The sequence below is a fragment of the Lissotriton vulgaris genome, chromosome 1_2 (assembly GCF_964263255.1).
Source record: "Lissotriton vulgaris chromosome 1_2, aLisVul1.2, whole genome shotgun sequence".
Classification (NCBI taxonomy): Eukaryota; Metazoa; Chordata; class Amphibia; order Caudata; family Salamandridae; genus Lissotriton; species Lissotriton vulgaris.
Genome location: NC_141686.1, coordinates 57,205,232 through 57,223,492, shown reverse-complemented (window position 1 = coordinate 57,223,492; position 18,261 = coordinate 57,205,232). Strand labels below are relative to the sequence as shown.

General features: G+C 50.0%; 1 protein-coding gene across 1 annotated transcript in view; it reads right to left on the bottom strand.

Annotated features, from left to right (window-relative positions):
* LOC147733911 (potassium voltage-gated channel subfamily KQT member 1-like) overlaps nucleotides 1-18,261 on the bottom strand; it is a 911,116-nt gene that overhangs the window by 268,224 nt on the left and 624,631 nt on the right. The gene's annotated exons all lie outside the window — the stretch shown is intronic.

The window sequence follows — 18,261 nt, the reverse complement described above, 5'->3', positions numbered from 1 at the left end:
GCGGGGCTTTGAGCGCGGTTTCCACCGAGTCCGGGGGACTCGGTAGGCACTATCCCCGGTGTTGGACAGCGAGGGTGGAGGTCAGAACAATTGTGCCCCTGGAGGCGCCATTCCTCTTTGTCCAGCTTGTCATGCGGCTATTGCGGGGTCGCGGGGCCGGAAAGGAGTTGTTGTCAGGACGAGGGAGCGGCACGGGTCAGGAGCGTGCAGATCTTAGGTGGGGTTTTGTGCGGCTCCTGCGGAACTGTGGTTCCGCCCGTTCCTTTTTGCGGCATGTCTGCGCCTCTCTCTGGTACAGAGCCAATGAGTCACTAGCAGCAGCAGAATAAACCCCCTTGCCACCGCTGCCTGTGCGTGTGCGCCTGTGTGTGCTGGTGTCTGCACGTGCGTTAGCGAGTGTGCGTACACCTGTGTGGGGGCATTATTCAGCGTGCGTTTCTTTATGCCCATGCATGTGTGCGCGCATCTGGGTGTTAATGAGTGCATGATCTTACTGGTGTGCGTGTACTTGTGTTTGTGTCTGTCCACGACTTTATTTGTTTTGCATGTGTGCATTCACTCGCTTGTGCGGGACCATGTGCAAAGGATGAGTGCATGATCTTACTGGTGTGCGTGTGTGTGTATTTGTGTGTGTCGCGCCCAATCAGTTCAAACTGTAGGTCGTATTCCAGTCAGGCCGCGGCGTAGCTGAGCTAGATAGGCCGTTTTTATGAAGGGTGCCAACTTAGTGCCGGGGCAGAATGTGAGAAGGGAGTCCTAATAGCAGGCAAACTCCTTCGGTCAGTGTCGAGGTCGCTGTATGGTTTTGACGGGTTCTCGAGGAAGGGGGCACGGCGGGCTGATTGCTTAATTTTAGACAAAACTTTCAGAATGAATGATGATCTTCGCTAGCTCGCCAGGGATTTTACAATGCATTTGCAAGCTTCTATATCCCTCCACTGTATTGCGGGTGTCACATAGCAGCGCTTTCTGGATACAGCCCGTTTGCATGTATAACACTCGATTCTGATGAGTGTCCATTGTCATGCAGCCCCATTTTTACAGTAGTTATCTTTACAGGGCACGATGATGTGACGACAACCGGGTACAGATTCCATGTAAGGTTCTCCTCAGTACTAGCCTCAATAAAAGGAGGTTTTTGGTATGATTGATACCCGTGGCCAATTTTCTAATTATTATGATAAGGAATCAGAAGCTGGCCGGCCGCAGGCATCCGAGAAGAACACACCACACGAGGGCTCAGGGTGCTTAGCAATTCTGAAAAGAAATGTCTTGCCCTTTCACCTCTGTTTAACTGGGCTGTCCAGTCTGCGGTGACGCGCCGGGGAAGTGTAGCTGTGTGGGTCCGTGTCCCTGCGGGAGAGAAGTGCATAGCGTTTACGGACCACTTATGTGCTTGGTTTCGATCTGACACGTGTGTATTCACAGGGAAGCGGGGCGTGTTATGCTGCATATACTGTGCTATCTTGTCTGATTAGTATTGCCAGTTAGACTTTAGCAGTGGTTGTTCGGCACCTAGAGGTGGATCCGTGGGCAAGATGGGAGAAACATGGAGACAACGATGTCATCGGGGCATTGTGCAAGAGCCAGTCGGACCCAGGCCTAGGGTTATACTCTCCAGGGTAGCTGGCCGGGTAGCATGTCTTGAAAGCCTGCACATATGGTGAGTGCACCTCCACCCACTGGTCTCTTTGTTTTTTGGCCTTCATCCCTAGTGATGGGTAGTTTAATGTGTAGCGATGAGTGACCCTCCTAAGTTTGCAAGCGCCTTGAGTAATAATGTATTATGCTACCCCCTTTTGCTCAGCTTGGTTGGATAGTGCGGTCGAATGAAGAGCGCCGTCGAGGGTGTCATGCTACCACTGAAAGGAAAATCAAACCCTTCTTGCCCCTTGATTACTTTTGGTAATAGTTTAGACCCTAGTCAACTACCAATTCGATTATGGGAGTGCCACTTTGGCAGATTTACCCAAAGCTAGGCTGGTTCCATTAAGGGCCACTCGGAACCCAGTTGTGAGGCTCATCATGGGTTCCTAGTAAACGTGAGCACATTACAACAGATTAAAAACAGCTAAAACGGCTCCCGTTTGAAGTAAAGACTCAGTTGAAGATAGCTTGCATGCATAAGGCTCTTCATCATAACACTCCCATCTGCCTTGCAAACAAAACTCTAACTATCTGTTGGGGGTCGTTCCCTAAGAAGTACAAACTCTCCATTGTTGAAGTCACGGATGATCAACAAAAAGAAACTTATAAACTGCTCCTTGAACCCAATACCTCTGGAAACCAGATCGATCCACTTGACTACCTCCTTAAAAAGAAGTATAACTGCTGTTGCTGAATTGATACCTTAAAAAATTGACCTGAAGGCTCTCAGCTTGACTATTTTTTCTGCATATATATATATATATCTCTGGATCCGGTATCTACTAAGCCGTTTGATACATTGTATATACTTCTGATTCTTGCTTTTCCTTTTTGCAATTCTAGCCACCTAATTGAAACTCTACATGAGTAAATGTGAATTGGAAGGCTCCGGGAAGGATATGCCTGTCCTAGATTTCCAGCCGGTGCTTCTTTGTGAATTCCATGAAAGACACCCACCGGCTCCAAACAAACAGATCGATACTGGTCCTAAGCATTTTCTTTCTTTTGCAACGTAGGGTATGTTGTGCACAAGGCCCTTAGTAGGTGCGCTGTCGGACTGACAGATCCACCGTCCTATAGACACACAGTGTGCCTGTTTCAAGTAACTAGCAGCTGCTTCACCTCGTATGTAGAGCAGGGAGCAGGCAAAGTGTGGTTCTCTGGCTTTTAGGCATTCCCCAACAACGCACACGGTTGCTCAGTACGAGATGCTTACCGGCACGGCGGTGCCGCTAACTTATACCGGGTGCACACGTTACTGCACGAATACTCTGCAGGACACTTTCAGAGGTAAGTAATTATTCATTACATTGAGGTCACTGCTATGGCATAGTGATAGCAAAGGTTGCGATCTGTTTGGTGAATGAATATTTTACCAAATATGTACATGCCATGTCACGGTGCGTACACTCCAAGCACATGACAGGACACCTCTTTCAATGGAAGGCACTTCAGATCAGGTGGGATAAACATTGTAAGTTATGGGCTATGGTAACCTTCTTACCAGATTTAATTTTTCTAACAACCCCTTCCCTGTCAAATTAAAGTGTAGCTCTATTCTCAAGTATAATGCATGGATGTGTAGCCGCTCCTGCGTAAGTATGCACAAAATGTGTGTCCAGAGAGGAAATTCACCGGCGATTGCAGCCTCTAATTTAGGAAACCATTGGACCGCACAGCTTGGGGGACCAGACATATTATCCATGAAGGGGTGGTTCAATTTAATTATTACCTTAATTAACCACCACAGCTCGAGAATTGTACTGTCTTGGTGGTATCAGAGATTGCCGTAGATAATGTGTGAGGAAACACATCAGGACCAGCTTTAGAATTGGTGGTGCCCAGTGTGACCATCTTCGTTGGGTCCTTCCAGACGCGAACCCTCAATTAACCTGTGCTCACCCAGTGGTAGCTTAGCAAGCTTAAAGGTAATGTGTAAAGTTAACTTACCCATTGGAGACATTTTCGGCGTTCCTTCAGTCCTATACAAAGGCACTCGAGAGAAGCATGTTATGGTCATTTGTTGCCTTGCCGTCTTCTAGGAATCTTCAGGCAGTTTGCAAAGCGCCACAGTTTGAGAGTTTAAATGCAAGCACAAATCCAAATGTGTCTAAACTAGCACATGTATCCTAAAAGACACGGCAGGACTAGGCAGTAACCCACAACACTTCAGGTGTACACACCGGACGTTTTGACATGCTAATGCAATGTCATTCAACCAAACGGGCAGCAGTCCGAGATAGCGCTCCTCCTTAAAGTATATTTTGCCCTGAATTTAGTCCGGGTCCAATGCCACTGTAAGCACGGGTTTATGTATACATTGAGAATGCATCCATTAGGAGCAAGCTGGTGGGACATACATGGCAGAGTGTGCAGTAGGTGACATCGAGGCACAGTGATTGGTGCGTTATGTGGCAGGTCAGGCTCAGGCAGAGCTGTAATTATGGCAAATTAGAACTGTCATTAGGACGCCAGTCGAAAACCGCCCATGAGCATGTTTCATCAAAGAAGCAATACATTTCCGACAAGGCTAATGAACAACTGCAATGGCTCACTACCGCCACCTTCTGGCTACCAGCCCCTTACGGAGAAGGAATTGGTTTTATGCACATATATTCAAAGATGATAGTAAAGATTCTGAACACCAAGTGCTTGAGCAGGCGGCACAGCCCCCTGTCCTGGCCCACGATAAAAATTCATTATGCAATGGCGGTTTAACAAGCACGTCATCCTGAGTGAGGCAGTCTTTCATTGCTCGAGGTCAACTTTTGGCAAAAGCAGACGTTAAGTCACATGAGGTAAAACCTTGCAGTGAGTTGCCAGGACATGCCCGGTCATGATTATTGCAGCACGGGACAGATCGTTCACAAGCCCTACTTTGTTGGGACAAATATCAGACGAAACAACTGACCGCCGAGGAATCTCATTAAGAGGTGTGGTTTTGTAGCTAAGGGTGTGGCCTGAGAACCGTACTTTAGCAATCCCCGTCAGAGGTGCGGCGTTACAACTAGGGGCGTGTCCTAGAACCGTACAAGATCTCCATAGCAGTGTGGAAATGGGAACTATGATAGAGGTGTACCCAAAAAGGCTTAGTAGGGAGGAGAGACTAATTCAATCACCCAAATGCAATGGTCACTGTCAGGCTCTAGCAGCTGCATAAGGGGTAATTAAGGGTTACAACGGCCCTTAGGTTGGTTACACTTGTCGGGGTTGGGGTGAACATGTCCCCCTCGGAAGTATAAGTGGAGCGACAGAGAGCGAAATGAAGTAGCTAAGTGGGTGGGGGGGCTCTGTCATCGACGGGGGCCTCCTCCAGAGCTGTGGCGGTGTACAGGGCGATCTGGAAGCAGATGGACAGTAAGGGTACCTCTGCGGCAGAAGGAGACAGCAATACCTCTGCCTGGCACAGTAGGGGTGCCCGAGCCAAGAACCTGGAGCCGAGGGGGTTCCAGGAAACAACGTCAGCGCCCCGTTAGTCCTTCGGGCGGTCGGGGGGCCTAAACCAACCGGGGGTGTGCCTCATCGCTCCGCCCCGACAGGGGGGGCGGGAGTAAACGAGATAACTATTAAAAGTATTGCACCGTCAAGAGCATCGACTTACCGTGCAAATTGGCTAATTAGGCAGGCGGGTCAGCGAGGGGCTGCCGTCTTGGATCGCCTGTAAGATGACCCACCTATCTGCTATCTGTATGCAAATAAACCTGCATCACCGTTTTCCCACAATTATGTCTCATGAGTCTTCTTGGTTGTGAATGTATTGGGTACAAGTGGAGCGAGCGATGGCGGTGTGGGCACTATGCCGCTGGCCGCGCGACCCGAAGGGGAGATAACGCGAGACAGCGTCTTAGTGACACATGCCTCGCGAACATAACGTCAGCAGCATGACAGTCAGGGTGCCGCCCCCTTTAGGGGGTGGCCAATGCAGGGCGAGCATGTAAGGCGGTGGGCGGTCCTAGGGCCTTTATCTAGGCCAGCCTGGTGCAGTACTTCCTCTTTGCCGCCGCGTTTCATCTGGACTACTCTGCGCTGTTCCCGCCCTGGCCCAGACCCAGCGGCAGAGCAGCAGGTTGGTGTGAACAATTAATGGTCTGTTTTGTGTTGCAGGCGGAGTCACAGGGCGATCTGGAAGCAGATGGACAGTAAGGGTACCTCTGCGGCAGAAGGAGACAGCAATACCTCTGCCTGGCACAGTAGGGGTGCCCGAGCCAAGAACCTGGAGCCGAGGGGGTTCCAGGAAACAACGTCGGCGCCCCGTTAGTCCTTCGGGCGGTCGGGGGGCCTAAACCGACCGGGGGTGTGCCTCATCGCTCTGCCCCGACAGGGGGGGCGGGAGTAAACGAGATAACTATTAAAAGTATTGCACCGTCAAGAGCATCGACTTACCGTGCAAATTGGCTAATTAGGCAGGCGGGTCAGCGAGGGGCTGCCGTCTTGGATCGCCTGTAAGATGACCCACCTATCTGCTATCTGTATGCAAATAAACCTGCATCACCGTTTTCCCACAATTATGTCTCATGAGTCTTCTTGGTTGTGAATGTATTGGGTACAAGTGGAGCGAGCGATGGCGGTGTGGGCACTATTGGTGGATGGTCTTGAAGGAGGAGCCGATAGGCCAGATACCCGTAGTGCTCCGCCACTATCTGCTGTCAGTTCCTGCAGAGAGTTCGACATGGGCCGCATATGTATATGTGGGCTAAGTGGCTCATTCAGAGCTGACAGTGGTAGCCCCCCCCCCTCCCCCCCTCCCACACACAACGCTGCAGGTCTCTTCTAGACTCTGCTACGCGCCTCTGCTGCCAGTAACCTGTCCTGAGCTAGTCCTGCCTGCAGGTGTTCACTATTGCCGTAAGTGTGGCCAGTATTATGTCCAGTAACACTTCCTTTCCTGCATCACCAGCATTATATGGTACATAATGGTATTCCAGTGTAACCTGCCTCCGACTGTTGTACCCAGTAAGTTAACCTGCTTATTTCTCTGTACCCTGTAAGTTAACCAGTCTATTTCATCCCCACTTGCTCACTTTTTTATCTATTTTTCCACTGTTCTGGGCCATTTGTTTGAGCTGATCATTCCGTTCCCGCCTCATGTTTCGCCAAAGGCAAGTCTGGCAGCATCCATCCGCACCTTGCCTGCACCCAGTGCCAGGACCCCTGGCCCATTGGCCACCCACAGATACACAGCCAAAGAACTCCGAGCCCTGGACCCCAGATGGCACAACAACCAATGCTGCCTAGCATTGCCTAGATCAACCATAGGATCCTTCACCTGCCGGCACTGTCGCTTCGCCTGCAATTCCGAACTTCCCACCCCGGCGGGAAGCCTCCCCACACCCACCTCACTGAAGGCGACTGCCTTGGAACCACTCCACTGTCTTCTGTTCAATGCCAGATCAGTCTGCACACCCGTCACCAAGATCTGGCACACCATCACCACCCTCAACCCCTATATCGCTTTCATCACAGAGAACTGGCTCACGCCCTCCTCCCCCCCCGCCATTGTTACCGTAACACCCAATCAATACAAGACGGTACACCAGGATCACACCAACAAACACAGAGGCGGCATCGCCATCATCCACAAAGACACCATAAGCTGCACCGCCACCGAAAACAAAACTACAGCCATCATGGAGCACCTCATCTTCTGAATCCAAACCGAGGGCAGTACAACCATCAAAGACACCCTCGCTTACATACCCCCAGGCCCGTGCTCTGGTTTCTGCAACGCCATTCCTGAATTTATTACCCTGCTCGCCATTTCATCTTCCTCAGTGACTTCAATTTCCAGCCTCGACGACCTCCAAACCCCAACACCGCCAACCTCCTGGACAGCATGAGTAACATTAGCCTCACGCAACTCGTCACTGACCCACCCCACTCCAGAACTCAAGACCACGAAACATAACTGCAAGCATCTTGAGAGACGATGGTGCACCAGCAAAGATCCCGTGGATTGAGCCACCTTCAAAGCAGCCCTCAACAAATACCACTGATTCCTGAAAGACACTAAAGAAACGTCCTAGCATGCCACGTTGAGGCCAGCTCCAACCATAATAAGCAGCTTGTCAATCGTCAGAGAGTTTGCCTGAATGTCAGCCACCGAAAAATTCAATCCCTCCATCCCAGGAACTTTGCGATAGCCTATCGGACTACTTCCACAACCAGATATTCCCCATCTACAGCAACTACGAACCCCAACCCAACGACCTCCACAGCCTCAATTGCAACAATGGATATCATCAATAATCCTACGCTCACCGCCTAGAAAAAGCTCACCACACAGACACCATGGCCATCATGAACTCCATCCACTTAGGAGCACGCACGGACCCTGTCCCCACCACTTTTCAACCTTGGCAGCAAGGAAATCAGCATTAAACTCACCCTCATCCTCAACACATCACGTGTGCAACCTTGGCAACATCCTAGACAGCAAACTCATCATGAAATTCCAGATCAATGCAGTCACATCCTCCTGCTTCCACACCTTTTGCATGCTCCGAAACATCTCCTGATGGCTCCCTGCCAACACTAGGAAAACCGTCACCAACGCCCTAGTCACCAGCCGACTCAACTACAGCAATGCACTCTAAACAGAAATCTCCCCCCAACTCCTAAATAGGCTCCAGGTCATTCAGAACTCATCCTCATCCTGGAACTCCACAAAAGGACCCACATCACCCCCACCTCACGATCCTCCACTGGCTCCCATCCAGAAAAATTGCCAGTTCACAATGCAGACACATGCTTACAAAGTCCTCCATGATCAAGGACCTGCTTAAGGAGAACCCTCCTTAAGCTCCCAGAAAAGCCATCTGACCCCACTAATATACAGGCCCGTTGTAACAATTTGGCTGAGTTCTTTTTTTACAAAATTCAAAATATCTACACTTCCTTCCCCCCTATTCCAACTCACTCTTTGTTGACTATACCCTCTGCATTAGATATACAATCTCGGGCTATCTTCGAGTCTTTCCCTGCTCTCAACCATACTACATTAGAACCTATTCTGCGCCAGGTAAAATCAGGCTCCCCTAATGATCCAGCCCCTCCATGTACTCTGCTTTCAGCTACCCACAATATTCTTCCGCCTATACTCAACTTGCTTAATGCTTCTTTATCTACAAGCTCTGTCCCGCCCCCCTGGAAGTGCGCTATGGTAAAAGCCCTTCTCAAAAACCCTAATCTAGATCAGGGAAATCCCAGTAATTATCGACCTATTTCCCTACTCCCCTGGCTGAGCAAGATCTTGGAAAAGTATGCCAACACGATACTAGTAGAGTTCCTTGAGGCTAACCACCTGCTCGACCTTTCCCAAACAGGATACCGTCCCATGCCAGGGACCGAAATCGCGTTGGTCGCAGTGACAGAGGAGGCAAGGAAGATCTTAGATCAGGGGGGATCGGCTGCTATAATCCTCCTTGATCTTAGTGCTGCCTTCGACACTGTAAACCATAATATCTTACTTCAGTGGCTCTCCAGCGTAGGGAACTCAGGGAAAGCTATCGCCTGGTTTGGATCCTTTCTCTCTGACCTCTCTTTTCAAGTGTTTGAGGGTAACACTACCTCTCCAAGTAAGCCTCTCGACTGTGGTTTGCCGTAGGGCTCTTCCTTGAGCCCTACGTTATTTAATATATACATGAGCCCCCTAGCTGAGATAGTTCGTCGGTATGGAATAAAAATTACCACTTACGCTGACAACACTCAGCTAGTAGTGGCTCTTAATCAATCACACACCGCGCCTAACGAACTTAGGGTCTGCCTGGAGGAGGTCACCAAATGGATGACTTCGTCATGCCTCAAACTCAATGGCGAAAAAACTGAGCTGATGTTCCTAGGTAATCCCCCCTCGCTCACGATCAAGCTATTGTGGCCAACCTGTCTCGGCCCTCCTCCCGTACCAAAGAAAAAGAATCAATAGCCTGGGTATCTGGCTGGATGAATCTTTTAACTTTAATTTCCAAGCAGCTAAATTGTCAGCTATCTGCGTTGGCCTACTTAGGCTTTTGCTGAAGGCTCTTCCCTTACTGCCCCTCCAAGCCAGGCAGATTATGGTTCAGGGGCTTGTTCTATCCCGGTTGGATTTTGGGAATGCCTTGCATCTGGGTGCCGCCCAAACCACTCTGAACAAGCTTCAGATCCTGCAATATTGCGCGGCACAAACACTACTTCAAATTCCCCGCCGACTCTATGTGAAATCTGGTTTGAAGAGCCTTCACTGGCTCCCTGTCAGAGAAATATTTTTTTTTTTTTTTTTTTTTTAAAACCTTTATTTATGAATGCACAATACACAGCGTCTGCCTACAACCCAGCAGGGCCGGCCGCTATGACATATACGGATGGTTAAAAGGTAAGTTTGAAGACAGTACGTTGTTAAAGCAATCTCTCGAGACTACATTGTCGGACGGAACATAGCGCCATATCAAATAGGATAAGAAAGGTTTAATTTTATGATTTTGTCGAAAAGAACAACAACACACAAACACATGGTATCATAATGGCAAGGGTCGCTAGAGGGGGGGGAGAGGGGGGGGAGAGCGCTAATAAATAAGGAAACCTATATGGCGAGGGGGGGCGAGCACGGGGGAGAAAGCAGAGACTATACTGGGAATTAGGAACGGAACGTCAATCATGGGGAGGAGGGGAGAGGAACCTCATAGTCAAGTGGAGGGGAGCAAATATCTCCTCGGTACGAATTCCACTGCGCCCAGACCCTGGACCATTTCTTGGGACGCCCCCGTGCCTCATAAACAGTTTTTTCTCGGAACATGCACCAGTCCATGTTCTCTTTCCAGGCACTGAGCAATGGTAATCTAGGAGAGCCCCAGAGCTGCGCTATATCTCTCTTTGCAACCATGTTGCCCAGAGTGACCCATAGTGTCTGGGCAGCATTACAATCCGACGGTTCCCACACATTCAGCAAGCAACGTCGTGCTTCGGGAAGGAGAGGGATCCCGGTGACACGACCCATAACAACATGCACTCTAGACCAAAAGGCTGCAATCATCGGGCATTCCCATAGAACATGAAGGAAAGTACCATCCATACCACACCCACGCCTGCACCGTCCATCCGAAACCAAACCCATCCGCACCAGACGCATACCAGTCAGATATACTCGGTGGAGGATCTTCAACTGGACAAAGCGAAGCCGAGCCGGGATAGCCACCTCCTTAGGGGAGGATACAGCTGACTGCCAGTCCTCGTCGTCGAGCTCGAGCCCGTCAGCCGTCCAGGTAGCACGAAGTTTCTCAAGTTGGTCAGCCCTGTTGTTGACAAGCTTCTTATATATTAAGGAAATCGTGCTATCGGGGACATGGCCATCTAAAACACGATCCTCCAAGGGGGAGGACTGCGGGATATCGGTACCAGATGGAAAGACGGAGGTCAAGGCATGTCGAACCTGCATGTACCGAAAGTGCTCCCTATCGTCGAGCCGATATTCCAATTTCAATACCTCGAAGGATTTAACAGCGCCTCGAGCCCATAGATCCTCCACCTTACTGATCCCAATCATGTCCCACTTCTCGAATCCTTTCGTCTTCCACAGATTACCCAACCGATCCGAGTCGTACAAGGGCGTCATACGTGTCAGCTTACCACCCCAACCCGTGGCCACAGTAGCATCTCTCCATGCCCGCACAGCACATTTCGTCGGGCCTGTAAGGAGTCGAAAGGGTGCCTTTGAATACAGGGCCCTATTGAAGTTGCCACCGGGCCACAATAGTTTATCCAAAGCAAAGGCGGGAGCGGGTTCCGAAGCGTACGTCGCATGGTTGATAGCGCTCAGGTGTGAGGCCCAGTAATAGCGTCTAATATCCGGCAACGCAATACCACCATCATACCATGAGAGGGTGAGCTTGGACAAGGCGATACGGGCACGACCATCCCAAATCAGTTGTCGCTGCAAACTCTCAACCTCTCGGAAGTAGCGAGCAGGGACAGGATCGAAAAAATTCTGCAGGGCGTAAAGAAACCGGGGGAGCGACATCATTTTAAAGAGTGCCGCTCGGCCCAATGGGGATAGAGGCAACTCACGCCACTGTCGCACGTCCTGCTTGAGTCTGCGGAGCGGAGCATACAAGTTCCGCTCATAGCGGACCGAAGAGACCATAGAGACATAGATCCCTAGATACTTGAAGCCATCAGTAGCTACCAGTATGGGAAACCTGCGAGGCAGAGGCGGGAGCGCCCCGGCTATAACGTAAACACAGGACTTGGTCCAATTGATGACTAATCCCGAATTCTTACCAAAGGATGTGAGAACGTCGAAGAGGACGTTAAGCGACTTTTGAGGGGAAGTGAGATAAAGAAGGATATCATCCGCGTACAAGGAGACACGATCCTCGAGATCCGGGGACCATCTGATCCCCTTAATGGAGGGCTCCCACCGCAGCCACGTAGCAAGGGGCTCAAGCGCCAATGCGAATAGAAGCGGGGAGAGCGGACAGCCCTGACGGGTGCCGCGGCCTAAGGGGAAAGGGTCAGAGCATCTACCATTCACCACGACCTGAGCCAATGGTCGTTCATAAAGGAGCCTGACCCATGTGATGAAGTTAGGACCAAAGCCAAACTTAGCGAGAGCCGCCCAGAGATAGGGCCATTCGATAGTGTCGAAAGCCATAGTGGCGTCTAAGGAGGCCACCACTGCCGGCTCGGCGAGAATTGGAGCCCTCGCCAGAACACCGTGAAGCCTACGCAGGTTAAGGGCCGTCTTCCTATGCGGGATAAAACCGGATTGATCCGGATGGATCAAGTCGCAAATCACCTTAAGCAACCGATTGGCCAGAACCTTGGCCAGGATTTTGGGTTCCGCGTTCAGGAGAGAGATGGGGCGGTAGGAAGTGCAGCGGTCACGAGGCTTACCGTCTTTATAAATGACCACTATGGTAGCAAGGCGCTGCTCGAGGGGGAGGCTTCCAGCCTCAACCGCCTCGAGAAACATGTTGCGCAGGTGGGCGGCCATTTTGTCCGGACAAAGTTTGTAAAGTTCAATGGGCAATCCATTCGGGCCCATCGCCTTCCCCGAGCGCAGAGATCGGATAGCAAGAGCGATCTCATCAACGGTGAAAGGGGCTTCCAAGGCAAGACCATCTTCATCCGAAACAGTAGGCAAGGCAATATCTCGCAATAGCAGCCTGGAATCAGCCTCATCCCGATCACTAACAGGCGTATAAACCTCCCGGAAGTGGTCAACAAAGCAATCAACAATCTCACCAGGATCGGAGACACTCTCACCGGATTCACGAACAATGACAGGCACGACACGACTCGCTCGTTCATCCTTATCCAGCCATGCCAAGAGCTTGCTAGCTTTGTCACCCACGTCATACAGTCGGCCTAGTTGGTTCGCTCGCATCAATTTAGCAGCATCAGTGACACAAGCTCTATAGTCAGCTTGCTTTAGTTCCAAAGTGTGCAACAGTGCAGGCGTGTCATCTCCACCCAGCTCACTTTCAAGCGTAGTGATCTCAGTTACAAGAGCAAGAACAGCCTCCCTCTTCACCCTACGCTCAGCAGCAATGAGTGATAGAGCAGCACCTCTGATAACCGTCTTGAAGGCTTCCCAAAGAACAGTAGGGGAGGTGACTGAGCCCACATTCTCGTCAAAATAACAATCAATTGCCTTCACCAAATCTGAGCGGAGCCGGGGGCTACGAAAATGCCAGGGAGGGACAGGGGGGATTCTGTTACCAAGTAAACCACCCACAGAAATCTTAATCATCAAGGGGGAATGGTCCGAGATACCCCGGGAAGATGTCGTACCTCCCAGACAGTGGAAAGAGTGGAAGCCAACATAAAGAAATAATCGATACGAGAGAGGCTGCCATGCGCACCAGAGTGGAAAGTATATTGCTGGAGTGCGGGGTGCAGTGAGCGCCAAACATCCACCAGGCCAAAAGTATCAGCCATCTCATTGAGCCACATTTGGGACGGCAGTAGGACTCTAGGGGGAAGTCGATCACATTCACCAGACATAACAGAATTAAAGTCCCCGCCCAAAATTAACAATCCATCAGGAAGGCCAAGAAGAGTCCTGCCAAGATCAGCGTAGGTGGTGGCCTGCAGTCCCGGGGGAACATAGACAACAACCAGAACAATCTGTTTACCCTCCCACCTCCCGGAGACAGCAGCATACCGCCCACGGTCGTCAAGGATAACCTCGTCAATAGCAAAAGCTAGGGAGGACTTCACCATGATACCCACTCCCCGGGACCCAGAGGTGAAACCAGCATGTGCGATCAGGCGATAACCCCGGCGGTCGAGGGCCTTGCAAGCATTTCCAATTAAGTGGGTCTCCTGAAGGAACACAACATCTGGGGCATGTCGTCTCAAAAATTGCAACACTATACCCCGCTTGATCCTGTCGCCCAACCCGTTGACGTTCCAAGAAAGAACCCGCATTTCACCCCCCCCCCCCATTGCGGCATAGGCAATCCACCCCAACCCCTCTCCACAACCCAAAGTTCGGAATATTTGCAATCAATAAAATACCATGAAAAAAGAGACATAACAGACAAAACGAAACACCACCAAATCCCCAGAAACCAACCCCCCAACAGAAACCCGTTACAACACCCCCCTCCCTGCACCCCTGCTGACTAAAAAGCCACCCCCAACTGCAGTGTGCCTGTCGCCCCATCTTATCTACACAAAGAACCCCCCGAGGAGGAAGGGAGAAATCACCCGTTCCCGCACCGCCACAGGCGTAACCATAGAGCACACAGTTAATTTACTCTGTACAGTACTTAGTCTCAATCTGGACCTCAAGGGGCCCATGTTACTCCTGGGCAGTTGCACCACCTTCCGCACCACCAGGGCCTCCGCTCTCAGAGTCCTCCGTCGGCAACGAGTCCAACCAGTCGGCCACACGCTCCGGCTGATCAAAAAAATAGGCACGTTCTCTAAACTCTATCCGCAGTCGGGCTGGAAACAACATGGCGTACTTCAGTCCCCGGTCTCTCAGACGACGCTTCACTCCGAGGAACCCAGATCGTTGTCGCTGCACTTGGGGAGTGAAATCCGGATAGATGGAGATAGAGTTATTGTCATATTTCAACGGGCCGTGTTTACGGGCGGCCTGGAGGATAGCATCTCTATCTCGATAGTGAAATAGCCTTGCAATGATAGGCCTCGGCGGGCCTCCTGGTTTCACCCGTCCTCCTGGAAAACGATAGGCGCGCTCTACGGCAAAGAACTTACTGAGTCCAACCGGAGCAAGTTTAGCAACGATTAGTTCCTCGACCAGTAAATCGATCGAGGCAGCACCATCACTTTCCGGTACTCCAACCAGGCGTATGTTGTTCCGCCTGGCCCTGTTGTCGTAGTCCTCCATACGTTTCAGCAGCAGATCTTGCGAGGCACGCAGATTCCCAATCTCAGACTGCGCCTCCGCCATGTCCGTTACCAGGCTCAACGCCTTCAGGTCTAGTGCCTTCACCCTTTCGTTAGTTTTGGCAAGATCGGCCCGAATAAGAGTAACATCCACAGCCACCATGTCTATCTTGGACACGATGGCTTCGTACTGCTGACTCATGTCGGCCTTAAGTCCAGAGATGGCCGCCAACAGGTCTTGGAGCGATACTTCAGAAGAAGACGACATGTCTGTCTGAGGTCCTTCAGCGCCCACGCTTGTGACACCGGGGGAGCCTCTCGGCTGGGTGTAGCGTTCGATCATGTTGGACTGGATCGACCCCCCCGGGTTACAGTGTTCCTGCGTTTTCCGGCCTCAGGTTTTGTCGCCATGTTGCAGTCGATGGCGGTCAAGAGCCCAAGAGTGGCAGTGGGACGGGAAAAAGTCCAGAAATTCCGAAGCGCAAGTCGAGGAGGGAATACGGCAGGCCTCCTTGCCAGCCCAATGATGGAAAGCGTTCACTGTGAGGGCAGCAGGCAAAGACAAAGTAGGAGGAGACAGGGACGATGAGGCCGGAAACCGAAAGTGAAAGTGGTACACCACCGGTGGGCCAGATGCCAGGCAGCCGTTGTTGTTGCGTTACAGCTCGGCCATAATAGGCAGTCGAGTCCCCGGTCATGTCCGTGGGCAGGCCAAAAAGTTGGAGACGACAGAAAAATGGTCCCCGAGGTCCGATTTCGACCAAAAAAGGATTGTCAGCATCAGTAAGAGTAGCACTTCAAAAGCCCGTCGAATTGATCAGGATAGGTGCAGGATAGATAAAGAAGGGCGGCGCGGGTCTCGGGAGCTCTCTGCTCACGCGACCATCTTGGATGCCCGCGTAGCTCCTCCTCCCCAGAGAAATAATTTAATTTAAGACCCTTTACATTACTCATCGGGCATATTGGAAAAAATGGTGCTGTCATCAATCACTCATTGATCACTCCCTAAAACCCTACCAGACAGCTTAGTTCGTCATCCTCTCTCTAGGAGACTGTACCCAGGATTAAGAGAGCCAGATGTGGAGGTCGGTCGTTCTCATCTAACGCTTCAATACTCTGGAACTCCCTTCCTTATCACTTACGACCAGAGTTGAATCTACTCTCCTTTCGCAAACAACTAAAACCCCTGGTTTTAAAAATAAACAAAAACTGATTAATCTCCTATACTGCCCCTGCCCGCACAGTCTGCAGCGCTAGGATGCCTCAGCGTAGCTATCACGCTTTATAAATGGTCTTTTCATTTTCATTTCATTTAATTTAATACATCAACCACCGACTAAAATTTCACCAACCCTCCAGACACCTATGCTCCACCACCCTAGCTCTCACTCACACTCTTCGCATCCATCGCAACCAGAGCGGAGGTTGTTCCTTCCCCTGCATCGCTGCGAAGCCTTGGAATGACCTCCCCATCCACTGCCAAACAGCAATCTCACTCACTGAATTCAGAAAGGGGCTCAAGACATGGCTTTTCGACTGACAACAGCGGGATCCCAGTATCTGGATACCCTTAGTTGTGATCTACAGGTCCTAACTGACTGATTGATTATTACAGCACCCAGTAGAATCACTGAGGAGCCCACAAAGAGGGTGGCCAGTTTTACCATAGTGCCTCACATGCTTCATGCACGGAAACCGGACCACAGTGCCAGCACTGTCAGAAAAATTCTTGTTACAAACACAACATTTTAACATTAAGGACACAAAAGCAAACAGATATATCACACCCCGGTATAAACTGAACAAGTGAACTCACTCACTCAGCTCAGGCTGAAATGTGGAAATCTACTACTCTGCGACTGCCGGCAACCACGATGAAGCTATGTGTTAATGCACTTACAATTTACAATCTAATGCATCCTTTAAATTCTTCTCCACCTTTCTGTTGCTGAGCAGAGTTAGACGCAAATGTAGGCTTAAACTTTGCATATGTTGATAATTACCTGGACTTCACTGTAGGAGTTACAGGTCTAAAAACGTAAAAACACATTTTGGCCCTATCATGCAAATGCAATATGTTTTAGCCACGTTTTCGTGCTCAGACTAACACTGTCCAGAGGAGGTTTCACGTGAAATAATGAAGTGTCCTCAGCCAAAAACTGTCTACTTTATTGTTTCTAATGAGGATCATTCCCCGCTTTCTATGAACTTAGGTAGGCTTCTGCTTGCATTTCTAGTTTGAAATCTTACCGTGTTACCACTACTAAAACCTCATGTATAGTAGAGTATACATTTGTGTTTTGCCTTTAATTGACAAGTTTGTCTCCAGCTGTGAGTTCAGAGGGTCTCCTGGTCGGTGTGGCAAAACTTGGTGATATCAGGCGGCTGATGTCATGTGCTTGGCCAGATGGGGCAACAAAAGCTGGACCAGATGCCCACATGACAGGTCCAGGAGCCATAGCTAAGACACAGGATTCTAAATGGGCTATGTGGGTGGAGGACAGTCCAGTATTTAGTTTGTCAATGAGGTCAGAAAGCTGAGCACAATCTCCATTTGAAATGCAAGTCTCACTGTGTTTATTGATCACACTAGGTACATTTTGTAATTTAATCTTAAACTTGGCCATCTGTGCAGGTGATGGAACAATATGATCAGTTGGTAGGTACGGGTGGGAAAAAAACTAGAAGATAGAAGTGTGAATTAAATCAATGGCAAAAGAGTAGGAGAATGATGAAAGGCAGGGTGTAGTTTAGTCAGTGTGATTCAGGGGTGTGAATCTCAAATTTCTCAACCAAAAAACAGTATGCCACATGGTGGAAGGATAGGATGACCAAAGCTTTGGATGAACTGAGCCTACGAGGACCGGATCAACACTAAGGGGCCCTTTAGGATATCTGCATTGAACTGAACTATTTCTACCATTTGAAAGCCTTATTTTTAATACTGTATTGTGGATTTGTGCTGTTTGATCTTGTTTTGGTTTAGATAAAGATTACTTATTTTTCTAAACTGTTGTGGTGTCCATTTGTAGTGTTTTCACTGTATGACTATATGCGTTCTCAAATGCTTTACACATTGCCTCTGGGATAAGCCTGTCTGCCCGTGCCAAGCTACCAAGTGGGTGAGTAGGGGTTCTTTTAGGAGTGTATCCCCCTTACACTGACAAGAAACAAGGGTCCCTATTTGGACAAAGGTACCTACCTCTGCCAACTAGACCCCATTTCTACATGTGGAGTAGTGTGGCTCAATGATTAGAGCGGCAGACCCTGATGCAGAGG